This window comes from Haemaphysalis longicornis, unplaced genomic scaffold, assembly GCF_048455015.1.
Source record: "Haemaphysalis longicornis isolate Haplotype H1 unplaced genomic scaffold, Haemaphysalis longicornis Haplotype H1 scaffold_3, whole genome shotgun sequence".
In the NCBI taxonomy this organism is placed as follows: Eukaryota; Metazoa; Arthropoda; class Arachnida; order Ixodida; family Ixodidae; genus Haemaphysalis; species Haemaphysalis longicornis.
In genome coordinates, this window is record NW_027526335.1 from 50,552,058 (window position 1) to 50,572,503 (window position 20,446).

The 20,446-nt window shown below is 49.3% G+C and overlaps 1 protein-coding gene across 1 annotated transcript in view; it reads left to right on the forward strand.

Annotated features, from left to right (window-relative positions):
• The first annotated feature begins 463 nt into the window (after positions 1-463).
• Positions 464-20,446, forward strand: part of LOC144174440 (cytochrome P450 2A4-like) — a 104,787-nt gene continuing 84,804 nt past the window's right edge. The window contains exon 1 of the mRNA XM_077703156.1: positions 464-582. The gene's annotated coding sequence lies outside the window, so the exon portion shown is untranslated. The remainder of the gene's footprint in view (positions 583-20,446) is intronic.

The window sequence follows — 20,446 nt, forward strand, 5'->3', positions numbered from 1 at the left end:
TCGCCGCTACCTCCACCAGCTATGCTCAGGTGGCAGCACAACGTTTTGCTAGAATGAAAATCTCAGCCTTCGCGCGAATTCCGAGTAGGTTAATGATAATGGCTCACTTATTCAGACGAAGCGCGGTGAACTATGACAATAAATGGGCCATAAAAATAAAACAGACCTCGCCAACCAAATTCCTGTCAAAAAGTTATGCTATTCAACAGCTGTGAAGGTTTCAAGGATTTTTCTGTTACTTCATTCTTCCTTTCACCGTTAACGCAGTTTCAATGGCATGTCACAGCCTCAGATCTGGCCATGAGAAACTGTTGCTCACAGCCACGAGGCCACACTCGGGACAGAATGTCGCTTAACCACCAAATAGAAATAAAAATCTGACAGCGTTTTGCCGCAAACACAAGCCCATCTGCTCCCGGCTTAGGAAACCTGTCTACGTGAAGGTCAGACCATGCCCAGGGTACATTCTCTAGCTCCGCATATAGCTCTGTCGCTGGAAGCCTTACTGGGCCAGTTGTTTCCTACATTTTCCACGGTACAAATCTCACACCCCGGCTCGTGCTAGGAATATTAAAGTTAAAGGTAAGTGTTCTGCGACCGTTCTGTGCGTTTATATAGGCTGAAATCTTAATTCCTGCCTGAAAAGAATAGAAAACAGTGCTGCTCATTGGCATGCATCAGTGTGAACTTGTAGCGCCAAATTTTATTCCAGAGCAGCGTAGTCGGCGTCGCAAAGCATGGTTTGACAAGGTACAACAACCACAAAAATACTCCCAAGTGCACAATATGCAAGGAGTCGTGCTGCCTGTTAGCAGCAATATAACATAAGAGGACGTCGTAAACAAAAAATCCTGCCTGTTTTTGATCATGCCATTTTAACAGTCTGCTACTTCCAACTTTTTCTTTTATTTTGCAGAAATAAGTTGTTTACCTCTGCTGAAAGCCTTCCATAAAAGAACCAAATTTCGCTTACGCGTTTGCGCTTGAGATTATTGCCATTAAAGTTTGCGCCGTAGGAAAGGTTCAGCATATAATATATATGCTATAATAGTATGCCACTTGTACACTCTGTCCCCTCAGTCACTGGGAAAAAGATACGTTGGTCTTTGTTAATTCCTTCTGAATACGGCACCCACCTCCGTGAAGGTGTAATCATTGCTACAATAACGCTTAATCAAGCAGTCGAAATAGTTGTTCTTATGCTAACAATGTTAGAGCACAGGGAATTCGAACTGAATATCCATTGTTGCATCAGCATGATTCCCTCTATTTTAAACTCTTTCCTAGCCAATACCCCTTTGAAAAAACACTGATCTTCGTCACTCTAGACCTCACCATTAAGTACTGGCCTTACCGAGAAATCGAAAAAAAAAAGTGACAGGAGTTCTCACAGAACATCAAGTCGCTGACATGCTGCGAACAGACCAGGACATCCAGCAGTCAGATTACCCCATTGTTTCTACCATACTTCGGAATACAAGATCACTCACAGCGAAATCCTCACTACATGCACTACCATTCTGTGGGATGACGTGTCGCAAAACCGGCGACACCACATTGCAATTGTTTTTGTTTTCCACCCACCACGTCTCAGGAAGTACGCTACGTTTTGTTTACTGCGCCCTACACAAATACGCTTTCTTCTCATAATTTTCGTCGTTTAAGGCGAAGCTGCCTTTGCGTGTTCTCTTTTTTTTATGGGCGCTGCTGCGGCTGCTGCGGTTTCGTCCGACGCGGGTTTCGTACAACACCACTAGATAACGCTTGCCTTTGCGTTTTAAACGCGGCTGTCCCGCATCCTGCCGTCGGCCTGTGTAAAGAAGAGGACGTAAAGGTGCCATGCAGACAAAATACAAATTCGTTTTATTCAAAAGATTTCGTGTTTTATAGTGCCCCCAGCGCTTTTCCGGAAGCAAACGATGCTTTATTCACTGAGAAATTAATCAATTTAGGTTAAAACGTTGATTCTCCCTCCAAATCGCGTGTTTTCATGACATCTGCAATAACATCACAAGCCTGTCTTCAAGCTGCTGCGGAGCTTTGTTTACCGTTAGTCCACTTAGATGGTTCCACCATACCGTGGCGGACTGTGTTCTGCATTTGCTTTGTTTTTGACCGTATTTGTACCTGGCTTGTTTTTGTTAAGGTGGAAAATAATTGTTTCGTGAAACATGGTGTTCCCTCGACGAATATCGTCACGTAAGATACTGTCGCTTCCGCCAATCGGCCAGTGTCGTCTGAGACAATCCCAAAGCGCCGTAGTGCTGTGCAGGTAAAACAAGCTTAGCGCACGCAGTACCAGTACGCATCGGTGCTTTTATGCTTAACTCACACTGTTTACTCCACCATTCTCCCTGTTATAAAAATAATGCGCCCTAAATTTAAGTGCAAATAGCTCGTTAGGCAAGCTTATAAGCCCTGCCTAATTTGCGTTTGCTTTTGCAGGCCTCAGACAATCGCACCGCTGGCACATTTGACCTCATAGGTTCTGTTGCGGCAAACGAGCTAGTGGTCACGTGGCCATTCCCTTTTTTGTTAATTATATAGCTTATGTGAGTGAATTTAACGCTAAAAGACGTGTCAGTATGATTCTAACGAGGCAATTTTTCGAATGAACCAAGCTTGTGTTTTGTCTGCATAACCCTGTTAAGGAGCAAGACCGCATTCGCCTGATTCAGGCATTTGTAATCAGCCTAATTACCTATTTCACCTCCTACATCCATCTAACCACCGAAAAAATGAAAGAAATAAATACACTAATTAGAAAAGCATACAAAACAGCACTGCGAATACCATTAAGTACATCTAACACCAGAGTCGGTTAGCTAGGCATATACAACAATTGCGAGGAATGAATAGAAGCACATTTAACCAATCAAACAGTCCGTCTCACCAAACCCTTCACAGGTAGACATATAAAAAGCTCAGAATCAGCCCCCCGGCTACAATAGCTAAGAGACCATTCCACTAGAAATAAGAGACAATATAACCATAAAACCACTGCCGCAGCAGATGCACCCAGCACACCACCAATACAAAAGAGAAATTAAAGCGCAGTACCTACAAAAAAAAAAAGACACCCTCCAGGCAAAACCTCCTCTCCGTAGATGCCGCCGAATACCTACAGAAAACATCTTTCTTAATCGTTGTAACTAAATGCACTGACGAACCACCACTGCATTCAATAACCATCCGTACGAAAAATCCGGCCGAGGCGGAATAGCAACAATAGCCGTACCACTGACTAAAAGCCCCATGCCCCCCACAATTCTCTGATATTACAGAACCGCGGTTCAAAATTTTCCGAAGGCACCATTTCATCCCTGGCACTCCAAATGCTTTACAAGAATCCCCCCTCACACCAGTAGACATACTCTGGACACCGTCCCACGCTGGACAAGAAATGAACGAAATCGCACACTAAGGGCCGTATTCTGAGCCGCTCCTCCACTCCATTTGCTCCCTCCACTCGGCTGAGGGGAGGATGCCGCAATGCTTATGCACGGGGAAGTCGATTTCAAGGACCTCCTCCACTGGAAGCTCGAGTGGAGGAAGGACTCAGGATGCCAGGATGAGGCTCGAGATCTTAACCTCCGAGTTGGAGTGGCGCCCGACCCATCCCACGGGGCAAGGCCAGTCAGAGACAGTCTCCTTAAGTATGCCGACATTACGGAACATTACCGCCTCGGCTACTGAAAGATAGCACCCCCCCCTTCCCCCCTCCCCTAGGGACTCACAACAGCCCAAGTGCCAGACTGGAGGCTCATACAAACACACGTACCCCCACCCAGCCCACCTGCACTTAATCCACCCAGCAAAAGTCCCATCCCCGAACTGCACCCCCTACACAGCAGCCCCAGTCACCCTATCCCACATCCTGTGGGCGTGCCCTCAAAATTCATATCCCCGAATCACCACAGCTGAGCAGTGGAGAGAAGCGCTAGCATCCCATGACATGGAGGTGCAGACCTCCCTGATCTCGACCGCCGCCTCGGTCGCCGCTGGTCTGATAACAGCGACCGCAACTTCTCACGCTCAACACAAGCTCAGTTTGATAAAGTTTATGACGCGACTACAACGCCTTCGGTAAGGGGAAAAGAACTGTATTTACGTTATAATACACACAGGAAATGCCCGATCACCGCCATCGTTCTTCATCGTCATCTTCTACTACCATCTGCGATAACTTCTTTCTTGTCTAAGGAATAAAGTTTCAACAACCTCCCCCCCCCGCCGAAAAAAACAGTGATGCGCAGGGGATAGCCCTAGGGGATAGCCCTAGGGGATATTCCTAGGTCTTTGCGTCTGTACCCCCACCAGCGCCGTCGTTTCCTGCAAGGTCCGTTTCCATTCAAGCCAGGCAAACGATCTCCTCGCTGGTGGTTTTTGCGCCGGTATTTCCAAGTATGGCGAAGTCCGGGGAAATAATTGTTACGGTTGTCATCGCTGGAATCTTCTTTCGCCAGTGATTGGATGCTGCCGCGGCCATTACCAAGATGTCTGCCAAGCACGGCCTGTGCGACGTGAATTGTTTGCTCCACGTTCGTGTGTCGGTTCCGAGGCAGCTTATAGGCAAATACTACGATGGAGCTAATGACGTTTTCATGTCTTCTCGGGTCTTGTAGTATTTGGTTCGCCCACCTTCGGTTAGTTAAGGCTTCTTTCAATGTGCCTACCTTCGTGTCAGGTGGACGCCATAACTTTCTTGGAGACACGTAGTTAGCAAAGATGGCTCCAATTCTGGCTCGGCGTTGTCTTGTTGACGAATCTTGATTCAACCAGTGATTCATTCCCGCGCCGGCCACTTTATCATTGTTGCTGTCAGGAAGGCAAGAACTTAACTTGGATGTTGACTCCTTCCACCCACGCTGGCTACTGGCTGTTTTGCCGTAGATCGGTCTCGTGATGTCCGGCACAGCATTGGGATGTGTACCCTTCTCCGCGCGCATATCCGACTCTTCCTGTTCAGGTTTGACGGTAGCTTTCGGTATCCGTTCATGGACATCGGTGTCGTTGCTTGAATCTTCGATGCCGTTCAATGGGGAAGTCACAAAGCTGTTCGAGGTTGCAAGAGGCGTGTCTCCTTGAGAAGCGTCACCATGCCAACTGGTGTTTTGTTGACGGGTTGCAGGGATGTCAATTTCAAATGGAGGTCGTTCATACTTGAGACAAAGGGCATGGAGATCTCTTCGGGGGAACTCCGTCGCTTGCCTTAAGATGGATAGCCAAGTTACGATGAAGTCACGGAACTCAAAAGTGTCCATACACTCTTGTTCAGCGTACTTGCCAGACAGAAAGGGTTCGATTTCGCGGTCGGTGTTGCGTAGTTGTGCGGACTCATAGTCAAGCTGGTCGGTAATGGCGGATATTTCTTCACGAGTAGTGTCCGCGTTCAAAATGGCAGCCTTCGCTCGTGAGATCAGCTTCGTTATAATAGAGCGTTGAACACTTCGTTTACGGTACAGCTGATCTTGATTAGGCTTCGTTGCTGGTTCTGTCATGATGAAGTCAATGTCAGTTCTTTTCAGGCATCGGTCGCAACCGTTGAGGTACATACCATGGTTCGCTGATCCCGCGGGATTTCGGCACCACTATGACGCGACTACAACGCCTTCGGTAAGGGGAAAAGAACTGTATTTACGTTATAATACACACAGGAAATGCCCGATCACCGCCATCGTTCTTCATCGTCATCTTCTACTACCATCTGCGATAACTTCTTTCTTGTCTAAGGAATAAAGTTTCAACAGTTTATTCTCTGTATCCCACTCTCTCTCTCTCTCTCTCGGACGGTGCATGTTATCGCTGCTAGACAGCGGAGTGGCTGAACTATCCCTCACTGAGGGTGTGGCAGACACGTGCATATGGCGAGTCAAGTGTGGGGACGTGTACTTCGCTTTGGTCTCCCTTTACATCAGTCCAGCAGCGACGCTAACGCAGATAAGAGCCTTCCTCGCCATTCGCTTTGTTCAGTACGCACCAGGGGCTGTGATTTCTAGTTAGAATAACAGCAACGACGAGACATTTTCACCGGAGACTCATACGTCTACCTACAAAAATCAGCAGACGTTTCGTTACGGTCTTCATGGAAGATGTTTACGGCTGGCATCTTCTTAGCTGTCACCCTTCCCACTAATCACTGCCCACATCAAGAACTGATTCGGCGATTGATCGCGTCTTCGCGAGGCGTTGATTGCTTCTCGTTAAGTCTCGTATTACTCCGCGCTATCGCCCCTGATTCGCTTTACATTGACAACCACCTAGGCGTGAGGCACGCGAATTTTTGACAGCGAAGCTGCTGTTGCTGACGTCATCAAGAAACTGGGTCATAATTACTCCCCTCGTTTACTGCGCACGTGAGTACATGCCTCACAAGCAGCGCCCGGCGTCGTACAGGCTGGCGCATTACGCTCGACAAAATGGGCCCATCTCCCCGCGAGGGGGACTCGAGTAAATGCGTCGCATAGGGGGGGGGGGGGGTGTATTGCGTTAACGTTTAGTGTTTGAGAGGTTGGTGCTATCACGTGTACACCACGCAGCTATCACGGCGCTAGCACGCCGCTGAGTCGTCAACGCACGCCGCTGACGACGTAGTTTGAATGAGTCAAGGATATAAGGCGCGTTCGTAGCCTTTGGAGGCTGGCTGCTGCGGACGCCGACGCACGGGTGACATCGTGAGTTATACAAATGCTCTGCATTTAAAAATACCAAGAAAACAGCTCCCGTGCGTCCGCACCTGAAAAGGGGAGCACAAGACAGCTCTTGCTACAGACACCCGGTTCGCGAAGCCGGTCGCCGCCGGTTGTAGCACATGCTGACGCGTTCCACTTTGGGAGATATGTGAAAGGCGGCGGACAAAAACGATCCGGGCCCGCCAGCCACGCATGAGGAAGACGACGATATAGATGGATGCTACGATGACAATGATTACCATAGTGAAATGCGACGACGGAACATGTAAATAAACAATTTCAAACCTAATGCAATGCGTGGTGGTGTGTCCTCCTGCAACTTCGCAAAGGTGTTCAAGCCACGCGAAACTTTAGTGCAAGCTTGGCCAATTTTTTTAAGCATACTTTTTGAAATTATTGAGGTTCTTATTAACGGGAGACTGACTAATTTTATCGACAAATGTCATTTAGGATGAGGTCACTTCAGTCCTTTTTGGCTGGGTGGTCAACGAAAAATAACAGTTGGACAATCCAACGCTCAACCGAGGGAAGGAACGTGAGGAAAGTAAATCTGCCCACTTTCAACGCAGCCCAAATTATGGCCTGCTTGAATAACCACGAATTATCTGTCATTTTAATACTCTCGACAAATGTCATTTATGATGAGATAAATTCAGTTCTAATTGACTAGGTCGTCAAGAAAAATAGGAGTTTGTTCATTCAATGCACGTGCGGCCAGGTACGTAGAAAGGGGGTTTTTTGGTGAGGCTTCAGCACCCCCCCCCCCCTCCCCACTTCCCTGAAATTTCGTCGCGCTATCACGCACGCCGCGACCAAGGGAACCACCTGCGCCGGTAACCATCCTATGATTTTGTCTATAACCATAAGAATCCCGTCGGGAAAGCGCACCTACTCTATCTTGGTGGCCCGTTTCGTTCCTGAAATGTCTAACACCTATGCAAGGCCTTCATCAACGGGGGTGTTCTGCAAGCGAGCTCTGCGACGCGACTGAGACTCGCTGCTCATAACAAACGAGTAGAGATTCGGAGGCGAAACCGCAGGCGTGGGTGCTTCAGTACCTCCTTCAGTACCTCAGTACTTCAGCACCAGAACCTTCAGCACCTCACTATCAGGGCCACCGCCGGAAAGCAGTGCGCTAACGACTTCTAACTCCGTCATACAAGCAGGATCCTTCCCGCACCCCTATCTCCAAAGCAGAATGTACCCCGAGATATACGAGAAAGAGTGTAGATTCTGCGGGCAATTGGGCACGCTCCGGCGGAGAGTGCGATTTCACCGAGGCAATCCCCCCACCCCTTACCCAACCCTCCATCACCCTTCCCACACCCCTTAACGAGCGATGGGAGACCTTGCTAATCGTCCTGATCTCCAGGGGCCAGGCAGCCGTGGAAGCATATGGGTCCCGTGAAGAGGGAACCACTCCATCCGGCACGTAGTCGCCGCAATTTTGTGTGGCTAAATAAAGTTGTTCTCTCTCTCTCTCTCTCTCTCTCTCTCTCTCTCTCTCTCTCTCTCTCTCTCTCTCTCTCTCTCTCTCTCTCTCTCTCTCTCTCTCTCTCTCTCTCTCTCTCTCTCTCTCTCTCTCCCCCCCCCTTCTATTCAAGTTGCAAATTTGCTGCTGCGGCGCCGTTCTTGCGCAAAACAATGTATTGCCGCAGCTACAAAAATGGTCCTTTTGCCGAACAAACGCTGGCGCAGGAGCGGATTCGCATGTAAATTCGCACCACGTAAGACGGCTTTCTGTAAATATGTACACTTTGTAATGTTCTCGCTTTTTTTCACCCCAACTGTATTTCTGACGCATTTTTGTGCAACTTATTTTGTTGCAATTATCCGCAGTACTCGATGGTTGACATGCTGCTCATACGCAATGTATTGGCATAAAAGACAGTGGCGTAAAGATTTGTCCATGACCGTCGCATGTGTGCAAAAATGAAAAAAAAAAAATTCTCGGATGTCAGAGTGACAATAAACATTAAACATCCACCCACCAGTTGTTTTTCGTGCTTTTTACGTTTATAATGTCCTCTGCGTGCTGTGCTAGTTTAAAATGAATTAGTTCTTTACTCTAATGTTTCTTGCTTTCATGTTTGTTAGAATGTATGTGTATATTTGTTCTCCATTTCCATATTTCTTTAAATGCTTTTTTCTTTTTATGTAGAGAGAAGTCGGAGAACCGAAAATGTCATGCAGTGATAGCGATACTGCCACAATTCTCAGAACTTGCGAATACCTTTTTACGCAACATATTTTCCTTTGTATTGACAGTAATAGTTACGTATTTTCAGTTATCAGTTATAAATATCAATACTAGTTATGTTTATATTTACCATTGTATATGTATTCAGTATACATAGCATTTTAATCCCTCGAAACATCATATGAAAGAGGTCGAGGTGCAATCTCAGTCCCCCGGAGCAGAAGTTTTGTCCACGCCCCTGCGTGCGGGGGGGGGGGGGGGGGTGAAAAAACTGGAGAATGTAAATACCCTTGCTTTCATTGCAGACTAAATTGTTTCGTACCGGAAGAACCATAGATTGGCTGTCTTTCCAATATTCTCGACAAATGTCACTTAAAAAGAGATCAATTTACTTGTTTGTTTATTTGTTTGTCTTTATTCGCATCTTGCACAACGTACATGACGCTGGGAGCGAGCAGTAAAAGCTGTCAGAAATCGACAGCTTGACAGAGCTGCAAGCCCCCGAACACTGGACAGCATTTCAGCAACATCAAATACAACTTGTATTTCGAAAACAAAAGAAGGGGAGCAAAAGAAAAATACACGAAATTAACTACCTATACAGTAAATACGCAGAAACCGTAGAAACCTACACGTACTTCGGCATTATACAAACTGCACATGCTATTATGTATTATACAAAGTACACAGTCAAAGACAGCGCTATACAGTGCAGACAACAAAGGAGAAATGAATTTAAAGAAAATACAATTTTTGTAGGGGAATCAATGCAAGGCAATCGATAGGGCGAGTAGTCTTTTTGACATCAAATGTACCGATGCGCAACAAACAATAGCACATTCAACATTTTTTTTTTAAATACTGTCGTAGTTCGCGGGAAGTCATTTCGGTGAGTCTAATATCATGGCGATTGAGTTATTTTAGAGCCTTGGAAGTTTTTAGATGCGAAGCATCTCTTCCTCTCGGCTCCGTCGTCCGTCGTCCGTCCGTCCACCGGCCCAGGAAGACACCGGCAACACTGTCGCTCCAGCATCTCATGGTCGGGGCTATGTCTCTTCCTTGTTGTGGCGCCGTCCACACCCACACTGCGCATGCTCGGCTCATCTCGGGCCGGCCCAGGAGGACACCGGTAACACTGTCGCTCCAGGAGCCATTAAAGGGTAAGACACCACCGGGCGTTCAGCAAGCCGACCATGCGCAGTGGGGGTGTGGACGGCGCGACAACGACAAGGGAGGGACATAGCCCCGTCGCATCTAATAAAATTACACCATCTTCCCGTAGGGGAACCCTGAGTAGTATGCGAAACAGCCATGGGCTCAACGCAATTTCCCATTTCGTAGTTCCGGTAAGTGAAAAGTGTGGTAATTAACCAGGGAAACCAAACTGTAAATATAACAGTAGCTACGTACCTCAACCTAACGGAAACGACGAACTGAAAACTAATGGGCACTTGAATCGACCCCAAGGCAGCTTTGCATACTACTCAGGGTTCCCCTACGGCAAGATGGTGTAATTTTTTTTGTAGGGTTTGCAGTCCATATGTAGTTTTGTACGTTTGGACACCAAAGGGTTCAACATGCCTTGTTTGGTATGTTTTGGTGCTTTCTTGAAGTTTTGCTAATTTAGAAAAAAACGGGGAGTTAAGCGTAGCCTGCTTTACGGCTTTACAGAGTAGGTAATCGAACATTTTTGCAATGAGCAGTATATTATATTTTAGGAATAAATCTTGCGTAGGTGAATGCGTAGGCAGGTTTTCAAGAACTCTAATAAACTTTTTTTGGTAATATGTGTATACTATGAAAATTCGTTTGCGTATTTGATGCCCATACTAAATGGCAATAATTAATTCTGAATAAAAAAAGTCGCCCGCCCGCATCTTCCCACTAGGAAACTCGAGTAAATGCGTCGCAAGGAGTGGTTGTATTGCGTGAAAGTTGCGTAATTGGGTAGTTTGTGGTTACCGTTTGGATGTGGGGAGGGTTTGGAATGCTTAATTATTTATTTCATCTTTATTATTCTTATTTAATGTTTCGTGATTTTCGGACACAGGAAGGACAGGGGAAGGCTTCCATCGCTTATACTTCATCTGGAGCCAAACGAAAGGCAAGCAAAGACGCACTTGACTGAAGTTCGAACGCGCGCTCCGCCGCTTATATACACTGCGCGCGCTGTCGAGGGAGAGGAGTATGGGGAAGAGACGCGCATGCGCGCACTTCCGTTCACAAGCGCGCGACCTTTCCACGCCACCCACCACGCTGTTGTCACGCAGCTGTCACGCCGCTAGCACGCCGCTATCACGTGTACACCTGCTGCTGTTGCTGCTGAGCGCGACGGAGCGCACGGGGTAACTACTGCGCATGCGCGCGCGGACGCGTTCCCCCCGCACCACCGCAGCTGTTGTTGAGAGCGACGAAGCGCACGGGGCAGCTACGGCGCATGCGCGCGCGGACGCGCTCCTGCCGCACCGCCGCAGCTGTTGTTGAGAGCGAGGAGGTTACGGGGGAGAGGCGCGCACCTGCGCCTCGACGTGACGCCATGAGCTGCGGACCACGGAGCAAGATATAAAGAGGAGCGCCGACTGTGGCCCAGAAAAAATCTTTTGCTCGGGCCGATAATGTCCACGCGCCGCCGGCCGCCCAGCTTTCCCTTTGCTCTCTTCCTCCTTCGTTTGCCCTCTCGTCGCTGTGCCTCTGTACATAGCTCTTCCCTTCTTCGCTCTCCACTGAGGCGTATTTTCTTTCGCAACGGCGTCTATCGTATGCCTGTCCTACTATGCAGGAGGAACGCCTGCACGCGCGGAATTTAAACACCCGTGCGCAGAAAATAGACGGCGCAGATAATCGCACGCCACCGCATACGTGGCGATCGCTTATTCCCTATCAGGGGGCGTTTATTCTGACGTTATGAAGACCCGCTAAATATATTGTACTAACCCAGCAGATGTAAGACGCAACTGGACGACGACGACTTCAGAAGCACCAAAGAATGAGCAAGAGTAATATGAAACGCCACAACATGCAGTCTAGCGTGATTCTGCTTACGACTAACCGATGCAGCGCAAAAAAATTGCCCCCACCTCCCCGAAGGGAATCGTGAGGAAGTGCGAATGCATTTCTTGCGCCGAGAGTACACGGCGTAGTAATTCTGACATCGCCTTGAGAGGCGCCCAGCCAGCGAACGGTCTAAACTGGAGCAGAGCGAGCAGGAGACTGTAGCGAGAGAGCGCGCGCGAGCCGACCCACGGAGGTCTGGCGGTTTATCGCTGCATATATAGGGGGGTACGCCGCGCCGAGCGCGCCGAGCCAGGTGGCTGAGAGAGGAGGCGAGCGCAAGGGGAGAGGGACAGCGGCGCACGGCAGCTGCAGCCGAGCGAGGGGAGAGGAGGTGCGGGTGCGTGACGTCACGGCGTGGGGAGGGAGAGTGACACACAGCGGCGCAGGGCAGCTGCCGGGGAGAGGAGGTGGAGTATGTGACGTCACGGCGCGGGGAAGGGAGAGGGACGCGCGCGGCGCACGCCGTCGCGCCGCGAGGAGCGGTGAGGGGCGTGTCGTCACGTGGTGAGTGACGTTACTGCACCGTTGCTACCGACGCTCCTCTCCGCTCCACGCCGTTGCTAGGGGATAGGAGGACTGCGGACGGACGGCGCCGCCGGCGGTGGAAGGTTTGGGGTCGCTTATAAAGTGCATTGCACTTAAAATTACCCTCTGTTGTTGGCCCGCTCTCCGGCCGCCTGCTTAATTATTTATGCCGCTTCTGCGCACGAACAATGCTTACAAGGGTCGCCCGGAGTCTCCATCGGCAAGCGGCAATGAGACACACATTTCTGTGCCAATGACTGAATTGGACGGCTGTCCTGTTCTAATAAGTGTACAAAAACACTGTCATCTTGATAAGGCACCCAAGAATATCAAACGCAACCTTCATTGTAACCCATACCGCAACTTACCGCCCGATGTTCACTGTCGCTCTACGGTTCTGTTATCTCGTCGATAACGCTGTGGACTCCAAATAAAATGTTGCGATTTGTATGGCTGCAATTTTCGGCCTACGAGGGTTCCCGGCGTTTTTTTTTTTTCTTTAAGCGGCTGACCAGCAAAACAACCGGCTCGTCAAACCTTTTCTTTTAGCGAGTCATAGAGATATAGGGTCCGGACGAATTCAAATATCGTGAAATGAAGGCTTGTGAAAAGACCGCACTGTCAGGGCCTCGATCTTGAGCAGATTGCTACGTCGCGGGCAGTCGTGGGTGATGTTATCGCGTTTCTGTTATTTTCTGATGAGCGTGTGAGTGCCGGTCCGTGTTCTAGGCACACTCTGTTTTGGACGTAAGTTTGAGAACGGCGAGAAAGCTGAGGCAACTTTTATAATTCCTAGTGATCAGAACCAGTTGCTCCTTTCGCACACCCGAATTGGTGTTCACAAATTTACAAAACGGAGTCACATTTTCGGCAAGCACTGCTCAAAAGGTAGTGTTTGTATAGCAGCCATATGTCTATACGTGCGCTCTACATTTTGTTTTCCCGCCATGCAAACCAAACGTATCTTTGCCGTGCCGTACGACCACTCAATGCCTTCGGGTTCGGGTTACCCAGAAGGTGCTGTCGAACAAGTTAATCAAGCCGTGCGAAGGAGGAGCGCAATGAACGCGAAGCGGCGCCAACGCAGGCCCAAAGCACACCGTGCCCAAAACTACCGTCGCCGAAGCAGACGACAAAAGCCGACGGAATGCGTTCCGCCAACGCGCCCGCCGGCGCACGGTGAACGCCGGCCGCTTGACCATTCGCTGCGCCATCTACATTGTGCTCCGCGAGTGATGGACATTAAGAGCCCGAAGGAGAGAGCGAAGTTGGCGCTCCTGTTTATCCTGCTCCGTGCTGCGGACGCCTATGGACGGAGGAGTTGGCGAGCCCAAGAAATGCTCCGCATTTAAAACAAAGTATTATATTGCCGCGAACCATACATTGGGTTTGTTTATTTGTGTTTTGCTTTTACCGCCCGGCTGTGCCGGTCTGTGTTATCTCTGCGCCAAGGAAAGCGCGTGTTCAATTCTTTCTTTCTGTGCCGCATGTGTTATCTGTTGTGATAGGGAGAGCATTCCGATCTAACGTGAACAGCCCAGAATAATCTTCTTGGGTCTACTATGTTCTCGATGCGAATCGACGTTTCGAGAACCACGCGCGCCAAAAGATAAAAAGCCTGCAGTGCGGACGCCGGGGCATTCGATTCTGCGACGCTCGCTGACGCAAGTCACTTTGTTGACCGCTGCTTCGCCGCCTCTGTATTCTTTTAAGTTGTTAGGGGAGCACAAGTTCGCTCCAATAAACTTGTTTCTCCTGCAAGACAACTGCGTCGTCCTTGGCTTCGTGACATCTTCGTCGTCCTTGGCTTCGTCCTTGGCTTCGTCGTCCTTGGCTTCGTGCCATCTGCGTCGTCCTTGGCTTCGTGACAATATACTAACAACATAATGTTACGCGGTAATATGTGCCAGGCTTGGTTCTAGTTGGCTTGGTCGTCAAGAAAAATCAAGATACGGCAGTGCAATGCACATCCGGTCGAGGAAGGGAAGGGAGCTGAACATAAATGTTGCTTTTATTGCAGCCCGAATCCTGACCAAAGGGAAGAACCATGGATTGGCTGACGTTGGTCGCAACGGCGTTAAAGGGACACTGAAGTGAATTTGTCAAGCTCCCGTTTTTGCTTGCACTGCGTAGACTGGCTCAAATTAGCACACTTTTCATCGTTTATCCGGTTGACAAATCGGTAATTATTTTATAAAGCGCGAAAGAAGAAAAACTAACATGCGCGGTTTGCGGCGGCCGCACCAACTAAGGCTGTGACGTTGGGAGGAGGGGCGCCGTGATTGGACGATGCCCAAGGTTAGCAATCACACAAGTTTCGGTTTCGGTTCTGTAAAACATAACCAATGGCTTTGTTGGATGGGCATTCTCAATATCTCAGTAATCATCGTACCGCGCTTCTGCCATGTTGTCGGCTATAAAATGCACAAGATAAGCCTCCCAGGACGGCTTGTAGTCGTAGCATTCACTAGCCGAGACCTACGCAGTGCATGAACGCCCTCCGCGTACCCGCAGACGCCCAAATGTCATGCGCTTTTCCCCCATATTTGGAGCTTGCCTCCTTCATGCCTGTATCGTAAAAAGCGTGTTCGCACCAGGCCAAGGGTCTGTTCATTCTGGCCTGTGCCCACTGCCTGCAAGCAGTCGGTGCTTATGGCAACAGCACGCCAACGAGAACTCGCTAGTGCGTCAGTGCCAGCCTGCGCGCGTTTTGTGAACTAGTTCGTGTAGCCATGAACGTTGCGGCCCAAAAAAAGGTGAACTCACTATAGAAAACATCGGCGGAAAACAAAAAAGTTAACTTACAAAAAAAAAGCACGTACCCGCGGGGATTCGAACTCGTGACTCGCAAAACATTTGCGGTGACATACCTAGCGCCCCAGACCGCTGAGCCACGGAGCGGGACGCGAAGGCATTGCTAATATAGGGTATATATTGTACAACCAGTTTACAATTTTATTTAGTTTTGGCATTTCAAGCAGCGTAGGTGACTATTTGTTGTACTACGCTCGTGCAGTAAGCGTCGCCCGAGTTTCTACAGTAGCTCACGTCTAGCAATTGCATTTCGTAGACGGAAAAGCGTTCGCAGATGCGTAGTCGTGCTGCTGACCGCTGTGCTTGTTCGCCCAGCGCAAAAAAGTGCTTCCCGCGCCCTAGTTTTACGCTGTACGGTAAAAATATCAGTTGATTTTATTTCCTTAGTACCTATATTGACTTCGCTGACTCTTCTCCCGCCTTCAAGACCAGTCAGCGAAGCGTCGCATGTGCGCTTGGACCTTGACTTGGAGCTAGATACAGTGTACAAACAAACCAAGTAAAGAAAGGCACATTCTTCCATTCACAAACGTGTCCTGGCTTCGTTTCAACTAAGCGAACGAATTGCGACCAAGCAATTTTTTTTTAACCTCCTTGATTGCGACGACCCGCCGGCGGCCGGCGGACGAAACGCTGGGCCGACTGAAGCCCGTTCTACATGGAGCGAATTTCGCCTGCGAATCCGCTGGAACGAACATTCGCACTTGCGAAGTTCGCAATGCCTGGAATTGTCGTCTACATGGGGCCTGCGAACGCCACGATTTTCGCATTTCAGATGCGCCTTGTTTGCAGACTGAGTTAAGTTTGCCACCAGCAAAGGTTGTTGTGATTTTAACAAGGGTAGTTTTATTTTACTTTCTTGGCAAGTTGTTTCTGCCTGGTTTGCGGTAAATATAAGTTTATTTGCGGTTTTATATAAGAATCGCCAATTCTTTATCAATATACGCACACACAGCAGAGAAGACAAACGTTTTGCTGTGCCCGCGCTTTTGTCGCGCTCATACAAGCAACGCCATCTGGTTTCCAAGCGTGCAAGTGGTGCCGAGCTGTGCTCCTATTGGCCGCAGGTCCGGCCCCTCTACGCCGCACACGCCGCACGAGCGGCGTTTGCTCGACCGCTTCAAATGTTTGGCACTTTGCCGCAGCAACGAAAAAAGGTGGTTTTGCCGCACGAGCGGCGCCGCATCAGCGAATTCGCAGGCGAAATCGCTCCATGTAGTACGGGCTTCACTCTGTCGGCCGGGGAGCCGTGCAGTAGCGCAGCCGTAGCGCAGCCAATTGCCAGCTCATCCCCTCCTGACGTCACACGAAAACGCCACAGAAAATGGGCGAGCGTAAAGAGAGGAGGACAGCATTTTCGAATTAGTTTTTCTACTAAATAAAATCGCGTAAACGCGCCTAGAGTGGTCGAAACATGGCCTGGGGACTCCGGACTACAATTTGCGCTAGTAATCCCGCAATGTTTACATATCACTTCAGTGTCCCTTTAATATCATTGGCGCTGTACATCGCCGTGCAGCGCTGGTTCCAGAAGGCCAAGAGTTGTCCTCCAGGAACGCGCCCGCCACCCGGTCCCCCCGGCCGACCTTTCGTAGGACACACGCAGTTCACAGCCAAGGACTTCCACTGCAACCAGGCCATGAAGTGGACAAAGCAGTACGGACCCGTCTACAGGTACGCGAGGTTTTTCTAGGGGTCTTCCCGCGACTTGTGACAGAGCGAAAACTAGCAAAAATGCCGTCATGTAAGCCTGTCAGTCTTTTTAATGTCATTCCCTTTACGAACCTGTAGAGGAATTGTTCTGACCCAGATATGTATATGCGTATGAGTATGTGCATAACTTTTTTTTCTAAATTATTTTGTTTCTAAACTCAAATCTACCGGTTGTTTTTGTTAATAACAGTGGTTTGGTATGTTCTAGGTCGCTTTAGGATTGGGGCGCAGCCAATGACGACGTTTAATTACCGTTTTGCATCAAGCGAACAGACGTGCCACGTGGGTGCTCTGTGCAGCGAAGCGTTCGCAAATACGCCACCCGGCCGGTATTGGCGGAATCTACGCTTCAGTGCGGACGCTTTCGGCAGTTTGGTTCGGTTTTGCACTGATCGAAGGTACGCTTGCGCTTCAGCGCAACAGCACGAATAATAGGTATGTTCTGCACCTTAGCGCCATCATCCAACCTGCGGTATCCTCTTAACACCATGCACAATCACTGGCAGAGCATCTAAAATTTCGCCAATGTGTTCCGCACCTCTCCCAATAATATACCTACTTATTACAGAGGGTGCGCATTTTTGCTACGTTGTGGCTGTATCATATTTTAAAGCCAAGCTTCAGGATTCTCCCTAATGGCGTATGTAACGCGAATATGCCCTGTAGGAAAGCCAACTTTCTCTGGCGAACATGATGATCGTAGGTTAAGTGTAGCAACATTAAAACGCTTCCCTGCGAAGCTTGGCGAGAGCTCCGTTGCTAAAGGTTGATATATGCAGCAGAGGCAGGATGTGACGTAGGCGTGCGACAGCGCGACGTAAATAGGCCTAACTTCATGTGAGGTGAACATCGACAGCCGTTACCCGCAAGCCTAAAGAGGATGAGAATGGCTCTGTGTGCCGTAAGGCTGTTAGCCGCCAGACGTTACGTCTAAATTAACTTCCAATTTTGAGATTTAGGACGTTAGGCCTATCGTCACATCTTGGCGTTTAACACCTCAAACCTACACCCACTCAAAAAAATTGCTCACTGAACGCCAAGCAGCAGGTATCGATTCGCGCCGTACACCCCAAACCGAAACATTAGGCCTACGGAGTGCACCCCCTACAGTTGCTGTGCGTGTTCTAGAAAATCGATGCGTACACAAACTCGCAGTGGGGATTGGCCAACCAAAGATGCCATTACGAGAAAACTTCGCGTTGAACCATCTTTGTCGTTAGACGGATGGGTGCATTTTTTGCATAGTAGGGAGGGCGACTATGATTGGAAACAAGTGACGTCCTTGGCAAACAATTAAAGGAGTACTGACACGAAATTTCTCGCTTTCAGTTTTTATGCTGTAAAGAATACCTATTGGCCTAGTAATTACGAAAATCGAACCGAAAGCCGTCAGCCGCCAACACAGAATTAATTATAGCACGTTTATTGCAACCAATTTCAAATTTGGTCGCCGCGCGGGAAAATGGCCGTTCGAAGGCCAGCCTGCAAGCGGGAAGCCTTACGTCACGGTCTCACCCGTGACGTCAGGGACGTTTTTCTTTCCTCCATGCGTTCGCCGCATCGTCTGCTACGATTGCACATGGTCCGCGACTCGCCCGCGCAGTCGACATGTCGTCTGAATCTTCAGACTCGGATGAGTCACTGCCACCCGACAGACAGAACAACTTTATTTGGCCAGGCGATTAGGCCGGCGATGTCTTTGCCGTCGTCCGTTTTTAATATCACTGCGGCTCGAACCGGCGCAGACCGTGATAGCAACAGCTTGTCGCCACTCTTCTAATCAATCTGATCACGAAAAAGAAGCTCCACATTCGAGAAACTAGATGTTAGTGTGTTGAAAATTGTGCTAGGAGTTGTTATCAGCGCTGAATTTAAAAGTGGCGTTCAGATATTTGCCGCAATGGTAAGCCTTAAGCTGACCGGCAGCGGGGCTTCGGCGCTCCGACCCAGCACTGTCGGCACCACGGTGCGGTGAGTGGCCGAAAGATGGCGCCACCTGCGCGCTAGAATCAAAACAGGCCGCGGCAGATGTCTTGGTCACCGATCGCAGAAACGGAAATTATTGCCAAAATAAAGCTTCGTATGCGAAAAAGGGGATGATAGTGTGGTGAAAAGTTGTGTAAGGGATGGTCATTCGCAGTTGTACAGATACCAGCGATCAAATAGTCGCCACGATACTAAGTTCCCAACACCCAAGGTGACCCGTGCAACCCCGAGCGCGCTGGCTTGGGCGACAGTTCTTGCGGCCGCCGGCGTGCACGAACTCCACGAAGTCCACGTTTAGCGCTGCATGTCGTCGCGTGGAAACTTATGCATCTTGGCGTCGTCGTCGATTTGCTCGGGCAGGCTTCCACGAGCAGTACTTCGCATACCGCGAGCTTGCCATAGCACAACTTGGGCGAGCTCAAAGACGCGCACCGCCGCGTCGCCGCGGTGCCCGTCGACATCGCGCACCACGCCGTTTTCGGCACCAGTGCCGGACACCATGCGCCGGCAACGAACTGAAGAGCAAAGACGTCGAACACGCAACGTTTACAAGCATTGCTCACACAGCTACGCCCACGTCTCCTGCCCAAACGAATACCACCGACAACAGCAGTGCCGGATATCGTTACCGGTTCTGAAAACGACTATATGACGTCACCCTGAACCGGCCACACACGTAGGCCAATGTTTCGTCACGCCGAAAGCGATTGCGCTAGTGCTGCCGATTTGTGGAAGCTCGCGGCCTGGACAATCAAAATCGATTTTAGATGTGATTCCGGCCTCAGATCGCTGCAAAAATTTCTGTGAGGCATCTGTACAAACTACTGAAGCCAATTATATCATTTTTTAGGTATCAAAATTTGGTGTCAGTACTCCTTTAAAGCTTTCCACAGTACAGCTACCATCGCAGTGAAAATGACCAGTAATTGGTTACGCAGATTATGTTGCCGTCTACACTATTACGCTGTTCTCTGCACTACTACGCAGATTACGTTGTCCTCTACAATTAGATCTGTCAGCAAATGATTCTTGCAGAAGCGATTGGATTAAACGAGTGCGCTGTACTTCGGAAATTTATTATGCCCGCATCCTTGCCCGGGTTCGTTTAGCCCGAAGGCATTTATTTCAGGCAGTTATTTGGGCAGGAAGCTTGCGAAGATGTCGTCCGGCCGCTCATACAGCTTCAAGTCACAGACACGTAACGGATGACGTAACGTTAGGCGTGGGGCGAACTGAATTCCTCCTCCTTCTCCCACTCTCTTTGTCACCTGCACAGCTCCGCTCGAAACATGGGTACACTCAAGATAGGCTACAAAATCTCCTACAATTGGCTACTGATGCACCCCAGCCGACTACAACAGTCTTAGACTTAGCTTTTATCGTGGCACCTGACACCATCCTTTGCAGTCTCCTTGAGTTGGTGCGTGCCGGTATACGTGTGGCCGTGTTGTTACAATAGTAA